At 44.8% G+C, this 14,477-nt stretch overlaps 1 long non-coding RNA gene across 3 annotated transcripts in view; it reads left to right on the top strand.

Annotated features, from left to right (window-relative positions):
* Window positions 1–868: 868 nt before the first annotated feature.
* The window catches only part of LOC136620915 (uncharacterized), a 756,434-nt gene continuing 742,825 nt past the window's right edge, over window positions 869–14,477 (top strand). For all 3 annotated transcript variants that reach the window (XR_010791190.1, XR_010791189.1, XR_010791188.1), the window contains exon 1: window positions 869–1,028. This is a non-coding gene — a long non-coding RNA (uncharacterized lncRNA). The remainder of the gene's footprint in view (window positions 1,029–14,477) is intronic.

Here is a 14,477-nt window from a genome sequence, read left to right as displayed (position 1 = left end):
CCTGCCCTCCAAAAGGTTTAACAACACATTACATGTACCCCAAAAATAGTACCAATAAAAACTACAGCTCGTCGCGCAAATAACACCCCTCGTGCGGCCACAGGAAGAATAGAAAAAAGTTATGGACTTCAAAAAGTGGAGATAAAAGTCCCCAAAGATCGTTGTGTCCTTGGGTTAATTTCACATGTGCAAGCGCGATATTGTGCTGAGAAACCCGTCCTGATATCGCACTTGTCAGCGTGCGCTTTACTCGCAGATAGATGCAAGGTGCTTTTCATGCACCAGCGCCTCGCATCACTTCTGTGACAATCCCATAGTCCAGCGCTTCTTTTTTACGCAGGTCGGAGGATCAGCAAGTGCTTCCCATTGTTTTCAATGAAGAACATCACATCACACAGCATGGCATGTTTGACTGTCCCATTAAATTCAATGGACAATGCATCCTGAGGGACACGGAAATTAGGACCTGCAGCGATTTTTTACCTCACAGCATCGCTCATGTGTATGACTCCATTTGTGCTGGTGTGAATGTAGCCTAATGACTAAAGCAGGCAGTCCCTAAGGGGTTAAGAGCTGGTTGGTCTTGTATTGTATAACGATGCACCACACGCCCTGCCCCACTGTATTCTACCAGTCACACACTATTTTATACTGGTTTTTCTCCACATCCCACCACCCTCTGTCGTCCGACATTCCTCCTCACTGCCTGCAATTATCACCTCACAGAAAGAGCGCCAGTCCACAGCCGGCGGGAGCGCGCAGCACCACCACCGGCGGGAGCGCGCAGCACCACCACCGGCGGGAGCGCGCAGCACCACCACCGGCGGAGCGCGCAGCACCACCACCGGCGGGAGCGCGCAGCAGCGGCCGTGTGGGGGAGCGCGCGTGTCTGACAGCTCCCGGCTGCCTGCTGACAGCTCCCTGCAGGGGACCGGCGCTTCCAAACTATGAGGAAACTTACCTGCAGTCTGCCATGTACAGAAACAGACAGCGTGACTATTGCAAGGCCGCCCTCTTCAGCTGTACAAGTAAGTACTCCAGAGGATCACTTACCACAGCCATGTGCTATGTACTCTTTCATTAACTAATGGACTTCTGCTGACTAGTAAATGTAACATGTTGCTTTCATATGTTGTACATGTCAAGTAGCTAAAGAGACTTGGGTACCTTTCAGAGAGGACGGAATATTCTGCAACAGCGTTGCAGATTGCGCGCTCCTGCGGAACAATCAGGGCCAAAATCTGTACTGCTAAATGCGGAATTGAAAAGAGCAAAATTCTGCATCAAAATCCGCAGTTAGCCGTTCAGATTGTGCTGAGGAATTCCGGAACAGCATATTCTGCAACATTGTTGCCGAACATTCCGTCCCGGGTGAAAAGTCTGCAGTGTGAGGCGTGATGGGAGTGCTACTTCTACAGCTAGATGCAGTCCTGCCTCACAGAGCATTTCTGGGAGTTGTAGTACAAGGGCACCCAGAGACACTAATACAGGCTCCGTCTGGCTTCTTTTAACACTTGCATGTAAAGGACAAAGTTAGATGCTGCTTCACATCAGGAATTCAGAACAGAAAGTCATGTGGCCGCTATGTAATATTTTACAGTGTAATGAATCCTGCATCAATATTTTTATTAATCGGATACTTTGGAATATAAAATGCAACTTTTAAATATTAAAATTTTTATTTTTTCATATTTTTGGCAGGCTGCACGTTTTTTATTTTTTTAGACTTTTTATTGCAGATTATCATCAGTTTGCCTGGTCTGGTGTCAGTGAGGCAGCGACGATAACTTGTATTCTTTCCTGTAGAGTTAATTTAAAATTGCTGTTTCACATGAAGGAAAAACTGTAAAGAGGAAGTTATGTGCGGTGGATGATGTGTGATCAGAGACTTCTGTAACTAGTTAAACTTCCTGTTTCTTTTTAAAGATTAATTCTGAAATTCAAATAAAGCTGAAGTGATGCCGGTGAATAGCCGCAGATGGGGTTACGTGACAACCTGTTGCTGTCATGTGACCTGTTTTGGCGCCACTTACAAAGTAGACTGCATTCACCACATGGTTGTAATATGCCATCTGCTAAAATGTTTTACGTGATATAATGTGGTCACCGGCACACAGGTTGTTCCTAAGGCTGCCTAATAGTCCTAGAAATTTTATTACATTCAGGATTGGGTGATATGTTGCACTAAACCTTTGTATTTCACATGCCCACCTAAATCCAAGGTCACATAGAGGAGGAAACGAGATGTGACTCATTAAGGATTGAAATAATAATTGGCGTGAGGTAAATCGGGAAATAGAAACATAACCCGCCTGTGTTTACATAATACTGTAGAATATTAATAAATAGATGAATGACATAAAATGTGATGACGTTCTTTCATAGTTCACTGATATTTGACAGAGGAGAGAGGGCATAAATAGAGAATTCATAGTGACTCTCTTGTTCTATGTGACAAGGGACCATATAGAGCTCTTACTGTGTGTATAGGGGCTGGAGTGCAGCTCCTGTATAACTATTTAAGAGTAGCGTAATATGGGTTTTTTCAGATAGTTACTATGTTTCTCGCAGTGTTTATTTCTGGGACAATAAAAAATAGCAAAGCAAACTGCGCTCAGGAGTCTGAACTACACTCATTGTCAAGAAAATAACCACATAGAAGAAGTTATCGGAATGGAATGAAACTTTCTCTGTGTTATTGTAATGGTGATATGAGTAAGTGATTACAATATCAAGGGTCAAGGCTGGAAGGTCCTAGCAGCGTGTGGATTGATTTGTGCCAGCACTGCAGGCTTAGGCCGAAGGTAACTTTTCTTCTTAGGCTTATAATTAGAGATGAGCGAGCATACTTGTTAAGGGACAATACTCGAGCGAGTACCATCCTTTTCGAGTACCTGCCTGCTCGTCAGAAAAGATTCGGGTGCCAGCGGGGGTGAGCGGTGGGTTGCCGGAGTGAGCAGGGGGAGCGGCGGGGTAGGGGGAGAGAGATCTCTCCCCCCTTCCCGGTTCCACCCCCGCTCTCCCCTGCCGGCATCAGAATCTTTTCTGACGAGCAGGCAGGTACTCGAAAAGGATGGTACTTGCTCCAGTATTGTCCCTTAACGAGTATGCTCGCTCATCTCTACTTACAATCTAATAATGTAAGGCTCAGAAGAAAAGTAACCTTCAGCCTAAGCCTTTAGTGCTGGCACAAATCAATCCACACGCTTTAGCCAGCAGTGTCCAAGGAGCAGCCGCCCCCCTTTCCATGTGCAGGGTAACAGCTCACGTCTCCGGGGCGGCTTGCGCCTCTGTGCTGCGTTATGCCAGCTGTCTGTCACCTCCATGCCGGCGCCTCTGTGTTCCCTGGCGTGTGCTCTCTCGTTGACAAGTCCCAATACAGCCGCAGTCCGCAATTTCGCCCATGAAGGTGGGGTGGGGGGAGGAGTGCGCTTGTGGCCCACAGCCACCAGCAAAACCGCTTGCTGCTGCAATTCGTTAGTGGCCTTTCAGGACCTGCAGGCCAACGAGCTCTGCAGCCAATCACGTACAGGAGGTGTCACCCCCTGTTAATATTGGACTTCCTGGTGGCGTCAAGATAGAATAATATCCGCTCTAGTACCCTTTTTTACCACCTCTAGCTTTGGATACAAGAAGTGATACAGACGGGCATGGAGGCTCTAGGACCCTGTTGTACCGCCTCTAGCTTGGATGCAAGATGTGATACAGATGGGCATGGAGTCTCTAGGACCCTGTTGTACAGCCTCTGGCTTGGATACAAAATGTGATAGGGGCGGGCATGGAGGCTCTAGTACCCTGTTGTACCGCCTCTAGCTTGGATACAAGATGTAATACTTGTGGGCATGGAGGCTCTAGTACTCTGTTGTACTGCCTCTAGCTTGGATACAAGATGTAATACTTGTGGGCATGGAGGCTCTAGTACCCTGTTGTATCGCCTCTAGCTTGGACACAAGATGTAATACTTGTGGGCATGGAGGCTCTAGTACTCTGTTGTACCGACCCTAGCTTGGATGCAAGACGTGATACGGACGGAGATGGAGGCTCTAGTAGCCTGTTTCGTGTCATGTTTTTTTGTATGGTTTTCATGACATGCACCATGCAGATTAAATAAAGTACTGGCTTTTTTCTGGCTCATTATGGACACGGTTATTCCAACTTTGTAATTTCTTATTTTAGTTTATTTTTTATATAGTAATTGGGGGTTTTGACATTGTTATTACTTTTTTTTTAATACTTATTTAACTATTTATTTTTGTGCCACTAGGGGACTTGACTATCACCATATTTTATCATTCTTTTAATAAATTACTAGATTTCAGTATAGAAGTGTATTATAAAGCCTATGAAGCTTAGCCGGAGGCCACTGTAGCTGGCAGACCCAGAGACCATATTCAAGCCTCTGGGTACCGCAACATCCCAGGCTTTTACAGCATGTAAAGGGTTAAACATCTGGAACAAAAGTTTCTCCCGTTCCTACTGTCTGAGCAGGTGCCAGGCGGTTATTCAACAGCCGAGAACCCGCTCTGCCTAGAACAGGGCGGTTGTTAAGGGATTAAAGGCCGTGGACACCTATGAGTGTACTTTGTTAATTGAAATTCACATATTTTATGGCAAAGAAATCATTATTGAAATTGGATTTTATAAAAAATTTTCAACGGTCCGGTTCTGCAGTTAAAGGGGTTGTCCCGCGAAACAAAGTTGGGGTATACACTTCTGTATGGCCATATTAATGCACTTTGTAATGTACATTGTGCATTAATTATGAGCCATACAGAAGTTATTCACTTACCTGCTCCGTTGCTAGCGTCCCCGTCTCCATGGTGCCGTCTAATTTTCAGCGTCTAATCGCTCGATTAGACGCGCTTGCGCAGTCCGGTCTTCTCCGTGTTGAATGGGGCTGCTCGTGCTGGAGAGCTGCTCCTCGTAGCTCCGCCCCGTCACGTGTGCCGATTCCAGCCAATCAGGAGGCTGGAATCGGCAATGGACCGCACTGAAGACCTGCGGTCCACCGAGGGTGAAGATCCCGGCGGCCATCTTCGCAAGGTAAGTAAGAAGTCACCGGAGCGCGGCGATTCGGGTAAGTACTATCCGGTTTTTTTTTTCAACACATGCATCGGGTTTGTCTCGCGCCGAACGGGGGGGGCTATTGAAAAAAAAAACAACCCGTTTCGGCGCGGGACAACCCCTTTAAACCATTGGGCTTCAATTTTGACTTGGATCAAAAATCGTATTTGAAAATTGTTTAGAACAGGAGAAAAGAGGACTGTAAACTGAGTCGTGAGACGGATTTAGTAGTGAGCGGCATTCTGCAGCTTGCTATGCTCTGTGAAGCATAGAAACTGTAGAAGGCAAGTTGTTCAATATTCTTAATAAAACCTCATTACAAAAATGTTTTTTAGTGAAAAATACACATTTTTGTGAAAGAAGGAAAAAGAATGCCCCTAAAAGTGTTCGTAGCGTTTTAAGAAAACAATGTCCATAGTTTAATATGGACGGTTTATTTTTATTTTTTTTAAACATCTTAAGAGTGTTATACTGAGAAAAGCTGGGTGGGCACCTCTAAATTAACTAATTGCTGCATTTTGTGAATCAATACTACAGTCTTACACTTCAGCTTTCACTATTGACCACAAAAACTTTGCAGGGACTGAGAACAAGCTTGACAGCAAACATCCAACCACACTGCTAAACCAAACCTACAAAACCCAGAACACTACAATGTAGAGTGCATCTTATTTCCTCACTACTTCACGTACAGCTTTTAAATATAGAATCTTTTGCATTAAAGAAAAAGGGATTATCACTGTATCAGGCCAAAATATTGACCTTAGCTATGCATTTGGTTGGTAGAGGTCACTGGAGGGTGTTTGATATTCCCCCTCAAGCAAAAGTTGTTTGCTTTTACATTTCATTCACAGTAGCTAACACTCAGACCTGGTTCTCATCCACGCTGGAACCTCCATTCAGAGGTTGTGTTACAGATCCGGCACAGAATACCGGTAAAATGCCAGGCAGCTGGAAACCAAACGGACCTCATTATAGCCAATATGGAATGTTCGGCACCCTTAGGTTCCATAATAAGATTGGCCCTTTTTGGCCCGGGGATTCCCCTCTCCTGCTCCCCGAATAGAAAACTGAACCCCCACTGTAGATGTAAAAGCAGCCTTAGTTTTAGGCTGTGTTCATATCTACATCAAAAATGCTGAAGGGCAGGCCGGAGGCTGAAGGGACCCAATTATAGTCAATAGGGTCTGTCTTTCTTTCTGTTATAGAAGAGGTCCTGCGTTCCTTTTTCCGGCTCCCATGATGGAGGAGGAAAACAGAAAGCCAAATGCTGTTATAATCCCAGGTTTACAGATTAAAATTCAAAGAAAAGCGTGTTCTATCTAGTGGTGACCTACAAGCACATTCGTGGTATTCTCCTTGCAGGAATCCAATGGAACATAAATAATCTAATGATTGCTCTACGGAAACCCATCTATTGCTATTTGAATAGCATTTAATCATTAGACAAAGCGAAGTTGTAGCAAGTAAAATTGACTGGTGTTCGTGTACATGCAGGTGGCACATATTGAGCTTGTAGCGAAGAAATCCAGCGAGGTTAGAAAGTACTGAAGGGAATTCCTTATCATTGCTGCCATCTCTTAGGATAGCACAAGATAGTAAGAAGCACCTTGATTACAGTTATATTGTCTGCTGTATGTATACATGCAGTAGTTTGGGAGAAACTTGTATTTTATTGTTGGCATTGATACATAGAGAACTACAAGAAGTAGTCCCAATTCCCATCCTGCCCCTTGGCCACTGACTGACAGCTATCTTCTTATTACAAACCCCAGCACAGATCTTGAGGATTTTCTTTAAATATATAACTTTTCAGGTGACGTTTTAGAATAAACTGTCGTGTGTACATGAGGAGTAGCAGTATTTCTGACCATAATATGACTTTCATCCTGTATTTTTCACCGGTTTTCCCCTCTGTATTCTCCTTCTCTAATTCTCATTTTCCCTGAGTTGGTGGGTACAGACCAGTAGTTACAATGACTCATACACTGCATGGATAGGAGAGCAGGATGTCTTCTTTCCATATCTCTCTGTAGCACACCCTCATAAGTAACAGCAGCATGGAGGACATTATACATCAGAACTGAGCAGTGTAGTTTTCAGTAGCCATGAGACAGTAAACATTATCGGCTGCAGTCACAACTATATGAGTCTCTCTGTTTCTCTCACTTTTGCAGTTCCCTCCTCCCCGCTGCCTCTGTATAAACATATATAGGCAGCATGAGACAGCAGCAAGCAAGAGCCACCCCACTTCATGTACATTATATTGGTGTAATAGAAACACTCTGCCTAGATGTGGGGCAATTGTCCTCACAAAAACACCCTCACTCCATGAAGGGCCTCAACAGGGCTCGCGTTTTATTAGTGCATCACCTGAATCCCGTGTAGTAATATAATATAAAAGTAATATTTATTTGTATAGCGCCAACTTTTACCGCGGCGCTTTCAGGCATAGGAGAACACAAACAATATAACAATAACATGTGATATACAATCAGTTTGAAGTCAACGGGGTGGGGGTGATGCAGGAGGTACAAGGAGGGGGAAGATAAGGCATAGGGGAACACAGGCAGTATGGGAGTTACATGTGGAAATCAATTATTAGGAAGCAAACGGGGTGGTAAGGAGTTGCAGGGGTAGAGGTCGTATGCGATAAGCAGGGTCGAAGGTGTGGGGATTTATAGGGAGGGGCAGGAGGACCAGGTCAGGAGATTTGGCATGCCTCCCTGAAGAGGTGCGTTTTTAAGGTGCCTCTGAATTTTTTTGCATTGGGAATTGTTTAAATGCCTTGAGGTAGAGCGTTCCAGAGGATGGGTGCTGGTCTGCTGAAATCCTGTAGGCGAACATGTGAGGTTTGCATTAGAAGGGTGTTTAGTCTATGTGTGTTAGTGGATCGGAGTGTGTGGGCTGGGTGATGTACAGACAGGAGGGAAGGAGTGTGTGGTTGCAAGGCACCATAGAGAGCTTTGTAGGTGAAGGTGAGGAGTTTAAATTTTGTTCTGTAGTGGATGGGCAGCATAGTGCAGAGGCGTAAGAGAAATGGCTGAATAGAAAAATGAGCCTAGCTACCACGTTTAGTATGGATTGGAGAGGGGAGAGTTGGTGTGGGGAAAGCCAATGAATAGCGAGTTGCAGTAGTCGAGTCAGGTGTGGATGAGGGCGACAGTGTCTTTACCGTGTTTGTGGTGAGAAATGGCCAGATTTTAGCAATGTTCCTGAGTTGCAGGTGTCATGTTCGGGTCAAAGATTGGATGTGGGGGGTAAAGGAGAGGATAGAGTCCAGTGTGACATCAAGGCAGCGGGTGTGCTGTCTGGGGGTTATGATGGTGACAAAGATTGGAATGGAGATGTTGAGGGGAGATCGGTTGGAAGGCAAAAAGACGAGAAGGTCAGTTTTAGAGAGGTTAAGTTTGAGAAAAAGGGAGGACATAGTATTAGAGACAGTGGACAGACAGTCAGTGATATTTTGGGGGAATGGTTCAGAAATGTCACGGGATGAGGTGTATAGTTGGGTGTCGTAAGCATAGAGATGGTATTGGAGGCCGAATTTGTGGATGGTTTGTCCAATTGGGGCTGTGTAGATAGAAAAGAGAAGGGGACCAAGCACCGAGCCCTGGGGGCCCCCGACTGTGAGAGGAAGTGGAGAAGAGATGGAGTGAAGGAGACGCTGAAAGAGGTAAGAAGAGAACCAGGAGAGAGCAGTGTTCTTCAGGCCGATAGAGCAGAGGATAGTGACAAGGAGGTCATGGTCGACAGTGTCAAATGCAGCGGTGGGGTCAAGGAGGATTAGTAGGGAGTAGTCACCCCTCAACTTCACCGTCATCAGGTCATTTAATACTTTTGTGAGGGCAGTTTTGGTTGAGTGTAGAGGGTGGAAACCAGACTGCAGGGGGTTAAGGAGAGAGTTGTCAGAGAGAAAGCGTGTGAGACGGGAGTAGACCAGGTGTTCTAGTAATATGGAGATGATGGGGAGGTTTGAGATGGGTCTGTAGCTGTCAGCGTCGGTTAGGTCAAGGGCTGTTTTTTTTTAGCAGGGGGGATATGATGGAGTGTTTGAATGAGGAGTGGAAGGTGTCAGAGGTTAGGGAGAGGTTGCAGATGGTGGTGAGGTGGGTAATGACAGCTGGGGAAAGGGACCGGAGGAGGTGAGATGGGAGAGAGTCGCTAGCGTAGGTGGTGGGGCGAGCGGTGGAAAGCAACCTGGAGACTTCTTCCTCTGTCGTTGGTTCTAACATAGAAAATTAATGGGTAATGGATGTAGTGCTGAGTAGGCCGGGGTCGGGGCTAGCCGTGCAGTTTTCGGAGATTTCTTTTCGGATGTTGTAAATTTTTATTTTTTTGTTAAATAGGCGGCTAGTACTTCAGCACTCAGATCCATCACGGGGGCCTGTTCTTTGCGGCTGAGGAGGGAGTGGAAGGTGTCGAAGAGTCGTTTAGGGTTGTGGGATAGTAAGGAGACGAGGGAGATAAAATAAACTCGTTTGGCGTGGTGAAGGCCTAGGTTATAAGTTTTAAGCCTGAATTTGAAGTGGAGGAAGTCTGCGGGCAGCTTTGATTCTTTCCACAGCCGTTCAGTGCACCTAGAGCACCACCGGATGAAGCGTGTTTCGGACATGAGCCAAGGTTGCTGTTGTCTGCTCTTAAAGGTTGTGCCGCTTCATCCAGGGCACGTCTGAGGGTGGTGTGGTAGTGTTCAGCTGCCAGGTTAGGGCAGGGGAGGAAAGAGATAGGGGACAGTAATGATTGGATGGTCTCGGTGAATTGTTGGGTGCGGACGGTGTGGCGGTTCCTAGAGGTACGATAGATAGGAGGATCACGGGAAATGCTTCAGTGACTGATGGAGAAAGAGAGGAGGTGGAAGGGGAGAGTTAATAAAGTGAGTAGCAGAGCAGAGGCAGAGGAAGATTAAATCAAGAGTGTTGCAGTCTCTGTCAGTGGGGGCGTCCCTGAGGATATTCCCTGGGATATTACCTGTATACATCGCATTATGAATATCATTGTTTGAGTCTACAAATCGTGAGTACTGTATGAACACCTGTTGTAGACCTTAGCGCTGGTCCTAAGCATAGAACACTATGGGTCTCCCACAGTGTTTTACACATTTCAGCCCATACACTCTGCCAGCAAAGAGCTAACAGAGGCCACATATGGGCTGTGCATGGCATTGCGCATGCCTACGATTGTCTCACTCACGGACAAGCGAAGTGTGATTTTTAAAAAAAAATTCCTTACTCGTACGAAAACGCTGCCCATACAAGGGCTGCGCATGAAATGCAGAGAAATAGAGCATGTGTCCACACACAGTTGTGCATGGATCAATTAAAGTCCATTGCCTCCATTCACAGCGTAATACGTGGTGACAATACGCCCATGTGAATAAGCCCTTAAGTGTATACACATTTTCTATGTATTCTATTGTCATGGGTTTGTCTATTGGGGTGTTATTTTTTTAGTTATCTTTGATTAAAGTATTACATTTTTGAAGGGAGGGATCCTTTTGCAGTGGTATGTGCTTTGTTGTTGGCTCTGGTGCTTTATATTATTGTTGCAGTGATATTGTTTTAAACCCAAAGCCGGTAAAACTGTGTATACTGTATGTGGACCTCTCCTTGTCCCATGTCAGCGATACCATCAAGTTCAACTTGGTCTAGTTATGTCTATTTGCTCAACTAGGAGCAGAAATGTATTGTATTTGCTGTAAAGTAGATTGGCTCCACTAACCACAAAGGAATAGTAAAAGCCATCTGTGTAAAATGGAACAGTAAGCTAATAAAATGAGTTAGACTATAAAAACAACTGTTAAACTGTTTAAGTAAAGCATATATGTCTAAAGGCCTGTGTTATGAGTTAAGCTATAGGAGAACTTGAGCTTGTGATGTTCTGGGATAGTACTCTCTGTGATCTGTACCTCAAACCCTTATGAGATGCAGATAAGATTCGTATTATGGCATGCACCCCTGGGTTCTAAGGGAATTAAGTAATGTGATAGACGAGCTATTGTTTCTTATATTTAAGGACTCTGTAGTGACAGGGCCTGTTCCACTGGGTTGGCGCATAGCCAATGTGTTGCTTATTTTCAAAAAGGGGTCAAAAAGGCCGGTAGTCTTACTTATGTTGTGGGTAAAATGTTTGAAGGGTTTCTAAGAGATACTATCCTTAATAGCTGTATAACTCCATATAAGCAGGGATTTATGAGGGGACGCTCCTGTCAAACCAACGTGATCAGCTTCTAGGAGGAGGTAAGTGCTAGACTGGACTGGGAAGAGTCACTGGATCTTGTGTATCTGGACTTTTCCAAAGCATCTGATACTGTGCCGCATATAAGGTTTGTATAAAAAACGAGAATGCTTCGTCTGGGGTGAATGTGTGTAAGCGGGTAAGTAACGGGCTCAGTGATAGAAAGCAGAGGCTGGTTGCTAATGGTACATACTCTGATTGGTCATTGTTACTTGTGGGGTACCACAGGGGGGCAGTATTTGGCTCTATTCTTTTAAATATATTTATTATTGACCTGGTAGAAAGATTGTTTAGTAAAATAGCAATATTTGATGACACAAAACTATGTAAAGTTAACTTATTAAGGCCGCCTGCACACGAGCGGGTCAGATCCGGCAGCGAGAATTCTCGCCGCGGGACCCGACCCGAGAGCCTGCAGGGACGAGCGCGTACTCACCCGCGCCTGGCGGCCCCGGCTCCTTCATGTGCCGGCTGCCGCGCAGCCGGCGCCGGCGGCCGGGTGAGTACGTGCCCTGCACAAAAATAGGACATGCCGCGGTTTGTTTGCCGCGCGAGATTTCGCGCGGCCAAACCGCGGCCGTCTGCATAGGAGTGCGTATTGTAATGCACTCCTATGCAAACTTTCAGTGGCGGAAATCCCGCGGCGGGATTTCCGCCCGTGTGCAGGCGGCCTAACACAAGAGAGGACAGAATGCAGTTTTAAGTAGATCTGGATACGTTAGGGGCAGAAAAGTGGCAAATGAGGTTTAAAGGGACTTAAGGATTTTAGTTAACTGTAAAGTTAGCAGGAGCTACCAGTATAAGGCAGCTTCTGCCAAGGCAAATAGGATCATGGGGCATCAAAAGAGTTTTAGGGGCACCTCATGAGAACATTGTCCTACCTCTCTACAAGTCACTGGTTAGACCACACATGGAATATTGTGTATAGTTTTGGGCACCGGTACTGAAGAAGGACATATCAGAGCTTAAGCAGGTTCAAAGGCGGGCAACTAAAGTAATAAATGGAATGGGCGGATTAAAATACCCAGAGAGGTTATCAAAATTGGGGTTATTTAGTTTAGAAAAAATACAGCTGAGGGGCGACCTAATAACTATGCAAAGCTATATTGGAAGACATCTCTCCCATCATCTATTTATACCCAGGACTGTGACTGCAACAAGGGGGCGCTCTAATAACTATGCATAGATATATCAGGGGTCAGTGCAGAGATCTTTCCCATCATCTATTTATACTCAGGACTGTGGCATTAACAAGGAGGTGCTCTCTATGTTTAGAGGAAAGAAGGTTTCTACACAACATAGAAAGGTCTTCTTTACTGTAAGAGCAGTGATGCAACTCTTTGAGCGGTTTCTAAGATGTGGCTGAGGAGCTGTGTCACGATGGCAATGAGTGCAGCACGGTCTTTGTAATGTCGTGCACCATTGAAAGTATATAACAGGATCTGCACAACTAATGGAATTAGGTGATCGTGACGCCAGTGCCTGGATTAAAAGCGCTTGTTAGGGAAATAAGACTAACACATGTATGTAGGTAAATGACAAGCACACCATTTGCTTTCAGGCCCGTGGTTGCCTGCATTAATCTTAAGCACTAGAAATTGTATATACAACTTGCATTTACACTGTTTAACACTTTATACACGGATAAACAAACTTTGAGGAGGCAGCATCTAAGCTAAGGAAGAGCTATATAGAGAGACTGACAAGAAAATACCCCTTTCTCCCGACTAACTGTAAGTTGCCCTACCCATTAAACACTGTGCTCCAGTTTTCTTTTAGTACTCATGCAATTTCTATGAAGATTCTCTACTGCTTGGCTGAAACTTGTGGCTGTGTTTCTATCCGGTAGAAAGCAGAGCTGGCTTGAACAGACTTAAGGTTTGAAAAAAAAAAACAGTTTCTCAGCGTCAGGGGGATTTATGAGCTGCTGCACCGAGAATTGCTTTAAAATTTACATAACATGTCTCTAATTACAGCAGGACAGAGAAGAAGGAAGAAGCTGGGTCTTCACATGGCTGTCAGCTTCCTCCGTGTCAATCTCGGCTCCTCTCTCTCCCCTCCGACTGAACGGCTCACTGCCTCACTCCATACTCCCCTTTCACTTCGTCTTCTAACACTGTTTATTATAAGAAAAACTGCGCCACTCGAAAAATGAGCCGGAAGAAGTTGCTTACTTTTTTCCTCAGTCAGGGGGCCTGTCACAGCTCAGCAGCTAACTAACTGATTTATGTTGGTGCCTAAACAACCTTAACTCTTTAGTTTCCTGTCTCCCTCTTCTTATTAAATGAAGTCCAGCTTAACTACCCTTTGTTAAATGAACTGGTAGTTAGAACAGTTGCTCTTGAATTGCAGGTAAAGCACTTCTATTCTGTAGTGCCAGTCCAGGTCACTACAGTGAGACTATGGAACACTCTGCCTGACAACTTGGTGATGGCAAACTCACTAGAAGAGTACAAGAGGGGCCTGGTCACCTTTCTTGAGCATTACAATATTACATGTTATATCACTGTTTACTTCAGAAGGGTCATGAACCGGTGATTATTCCAATTGGCAGATCAGAGTTGGGAAGGAATGTTTCTCTTGAATTAGGAAATTTGGCTTCTACCTCAATGGGGTTTTTTGCCTTCCTCTGGATCAACATTGGGGTGGTGAGGTGGGGCAATAGGCTGAACAAGAAGGATATATGTATTTTTGCGGCCTGACATACTATGTTGGTTTGATCAGCATGCCCCAAGTTATCTTGTGGATCTGTATTTTCCTTTTTTTCCAGTGATTCTTCCTAAACTTTATTGTATTCTTATTTTATGCAAAAACACATACACACTTGACAGCACTGCATAGACTACTAGTTTATTTAAATGAATATGGGACTTGATTCTTGAAAGGGTGAATGGGGAGCATGAGAGTGAACCTCTCGTATTTCCAGTAAGTGCTGAGGTTTGTGCTAGTTTTTAAAGCACAGGAAGTGGTTGCCCATAGTACTGTATTGATAAGGTTCAGTTATGTAGCTTCTGTGCATTCAAATAATTCAAGCCCAAAATTACTTTGAACTAAAAATCCGTTCGCTTCATCTTCAATATAGTACAATATTGAAGGGAGACAGTCAGAATGAGTTTATTGCATGAATCAGATGTTTTTAGTATTATATGAAATTCCTCACTCAGCAAATATTATAC

This window comes from Eleutherodactylus coqui, chromosome 3 (genome assembly GCF_035609145.1).
Source record: "Eleutherodactylus coqui strain aEleCoq1 chromosome 3, aEleCoq1.hap1, whole genome shotgun sequence".
Taxonomy (NCBI): domain Eukaryota; kingdom Metazoa; phylum Chordata; class Amphibia; order Anura; family Eleutherodactylidae; genus Eleutherodactylus; species Eleutherodactylus coqui.
The sequence above is the reverse complement of the archived record's forward strand: the minus strand, read 5'-3'. Positions and strand labels throughout refer to the sequence as shown.